Source organism: Pteropus alecto, unplaced genomic scaffold, assembly GCF_000325575.1.
Source record: "Pteropus alecto unplaced genomic scaffold, ASM32557v1 scaffold13, whole genome shotgun sequence".
In the NCBI taxonomy this organism is placed as follows: Eukaryota; Metazoa; Chordata; class Mammalia; order Chiroptera; family Pteropodidae; genus Pteropus; species Pteropus alecto.
Window position 1 is genome coordinate 650,129 of NW_006434373.1, and position 3,782 is coordinate 653,910.

The window sequence follows — 3,782 nt, forward strand, 5'->3', positions numbered from 1 at the left end:
CACGGGGCTTGGAAAGCTCAACAGCGGTCGGTTTCCATTAAACACACACACACACACACACACACACACACACACACACACACGAAACATATATATCAAGTAAGGGCTTAAAAATAGCATCTTAACATTATTAACACAGCCAATATTATTAATAGTTCCTTAATCTCATCTACTATCCAGTCCATGTTAAATTCCTTCCCAGTCACCAACACTAATTTCACTCTTGTTTTTTTGGCCACGTGTTGCATTTGGTTGTCACCTCTCTTAATCCTCTTTTCATCTATAATGGCAGCTCCACCCACCCTCTGCTGAACACTGGGTCATGCTGTTGTGCAGCCCCTGGCTCACAGACCAGCACTGGGACCTCATGAGAAATGCAGTCTCAGGCTCCCCACTGCCCACCGCTCTGCTGCATCAGGATCCACATCTCACTGAGTGCCCAGGTGACCTGGGTCTCTCAGTCAGTGTCTGAGTAGTGCTGCTGTAATTCAGGTAAACTATGCTTCTTTGCCGCCCATGGCTCCTGTGACCAGGCAGCATGCACAGAAGCTCGATGGCTTCAGGTCCAATGGCATGGCAAGGAGACTCACGGTGGTGCTAGGCACCCTTTGCCCCACACTGGGAAGCACTTGGTGTCTTGTGGCCCACTGTATTATTCTGAAATGGATCAGCAGGTTCAGATGTTGTTACTTTTGTCCCTCCATCACCCACAGGTCTTATGACTCGTCACCTAGATATTCTGTTAGTCTTAGGGGGATGGGCATCCCCAGGAGTTTCTACAATCAAGCAATGAGAACAGGGATTCCTGCTAGCAGAGGAGCATCTGTTGGGTGATGACTCGAAACCAGGCTGCAGGTAGCCCTCGAGGCTCTCAGGTCCTCTCAGTGCGACCTCCCCAGAGAAACTGGGTCCCGGGTCCCTTGTGTGGGAATTCTTACACTAGTAGACTAATGGCAGCCTCCATGGTACCCAGAAGCTTTAGTGCTGCAGAGTGGGTTCACCACACAGTCTTATCAAGACCACTGAAAAAGCCATGCTGGGGAGACCAGGAGCTGGCTACCCTCTGTACAGGCTCCATGCTCGCTCCCGGGGTGTGTGCACAGTTTGGTTTCTTTACTCTGGGTGTGATCTGACTGTTGTGGATCATCATGGCTGCCAGTTTGGAGGAAAAGGAGCCTAGCTGAGAACACGCCCAGGACACTCAGAGCACTGGGCATGTGGAGGCAGTGGAGGTATACTGAGGACACAGGGGTCTTCTGTTCCTGGGTGGGGAGCTCAGGCAGATGTTGAGGAGGAGGACAGGCTCGGGCGGGGGTTCCAGCAGTCTTTAGTATGCTGGAGGCCTTTCCACCTTCGTGGTCCTCTGGCTGTTGGCCATCCTCACCCGCTTGGACACAGATCCTTTCTCTCTCTGTATCTTTCTTTCCACTCTTCCTGGAGGGCAGCCCTGCTCTTAACTAACTTGCTCTCGACACAGAATGCTTGAACTCTAGTTTTATCTGGCCCCAAAATACACTCTATATGGGGTACTGCCATCACACTCAAGTCTGAGTACATGTATCCTGTGGTCTGTGTTTCCTGTCTGGGCATCAGAATGACAGGATCAGGGCTGCTCTTTAAGGCAGTTGCGAGAAATTGGGTGGGAGGGGAGGCTGGAATCCTGATACCCATCAGGAAAAGGGCAGGAGTTATAGAAAAGAGGGGCCTTGAAGAAGAAAGAAGTGTACACCAGGCAAGATGAAAGAGAAGGAGCTGTGTTAACAAGGTTGGAAGCCAGGCAGTTTGGGACACAAGATGCTGAGTACAAGAGAAGTGGGGTCAGGAGTGTCACACATGCTCATAGAAACAAAGACAGGAAGTAGGAAATGGGGTTTGGGATTCAAAGAAAGGTCAGAATGTGAGAGGATTTAGAGAGTCAGTCTGGTGGGCTGGTAGCAGATTGCAAAGGAAAGGAATAGGACAAAAACAAGAGGATGGGGTCGAGGCGAGAGAGGGTGGCTTTGTGCTTGTTTTGTTTCGTAAGATCCAGCAGAGGGCCAAGGGGAACCGCCCCACACCACTGATGTAAAGATAAGTCTCTTTATCCGTGGACTTGGCTCTGCAGAAGAAAGGACCATCATTTGGAATGTGCCAAGAAGGTCAGAGCATGGATAAGGGGTCTTTGAAAGAAGTGATACTATGTCTTTCAAAAGCAAAATGCTGTTAACTGAGCTGAAAGCTTGAAGAATTTTCCCAGAACCAGTGAACTAGGAAGGTTGGCAGAACTGGCATTTGGGGTTATGCTTACTGGAGCACCAAATTTCCTAGTCTTTTAGGATTTAGAGAGCATGAAAATGGACAGAACAACGTCCTCAGTTTAGGGGCAGGTATATTCCACAAATTACTTTCAAGTTTCGTTTAGCCCTCAGATGGAATACTCCTGAAAAACCAATACTAAACACCCAGGCTGGTTCACAAAAGCCCTGGCAGACCTGCGGTGGAATGCTGAGAACATTATTTCTACCACACCCAGCTGTAGTTTATAGGATCTTTTCAGAAGAAAGAGCATTTGGAGTCCCAGGAAGACACTTCTTCACCGGTGGGCTGGCCATTGGTGGAGTAGGTTCCCGGAAGGTGGTCATGGGACATTTGCAGAGAAGGTGTCTTTCTGATTTGCCCAATCGCCTACTGTTCTGAATCCATTATTTAAAAAAGACTTTGGACCTGTGGAGGACCGAGGCTACAAAAGTAGCTTAAATCTTAAAGTATCTTAAATCTCTTTTTATCTCACCACTTATCCAAAGCAAAATTCAGAACACTGTTTTGGCAAATTTTCTATGGCCTCCCAGGTATGAAAAGCAGTTTAGAGGTGGTTTTCATGCCATAATATTGAAATCTCAAGACCATGTAATGGTGACCAGCGACCAAAGGAGATACAATTCAAAAGCAGGGCAGCAGTGATCAAGGGAAGAATGGCTGACACACTGTTTTTGTTTGGTGGTGCTTTCCATCAGAAGTAAAAGGCACATGAAGCTGTGTGGTCACATTGCTGCTCATTTGCAGAGAGTGCCGTGAGTTGACTCATGCTCCTAAGATTCTGGACACAAGCGTTTGGGAAGCTACAGCCCAACGGGGGAGCCCCATTTCTGCCTTGTTTGGGGACTGGAGCAGACGCCTGAGCCATTAACCCCAAGTCACCCCATGTGGCAATCCTACAGGGTGCGGCACAACTCTCCATCTGCTGGGTTGTAGTAGCAACAGCCAGCCAGTTCCGACACTGTGGTTCCTGGCACGGTTATAATTTTCCAAGGCCTGGATGGAAACGCCATGCAGGAGGGACTGGGACCCTATCTCCACGAGGCAAGTTTGGGGAGGTAGGAAGGAACAGGGCAGGTTTCCCTAGATGGGTGCAACAATTATGATCGTCTAAATCTGTGTTGTTCTCAGGTCCGAAGCGTAAGCTGAAGAAGAGCAAGTAAAAAATAAGACTTGCTATTTCTGTGTAAAGCAAATAAAAAGAGGTCACAGATCAGAATCTGGCCTATGGACCAGCTGGGCATTGAGGTTTAAAGGAATCTCAGATCTATCTTCTTCCACCTTTACTGGAGGCCTAGGTGGCCTGGGGGTGGCGGGACCTGCCGCGCGCCTGCACAGCTAGCCCCGGGATCTCGCCCACGGTCCTCCCATCCCCCCCCCACCCCACTCATTCCGTACCCGGGAACCGCCCACGCCCACCATTCCGCCTCCGGATTCCTTGTCCTGCCCCCAGACTCCCACCTAAGCCTTCCCATCGTGTTCCTCGG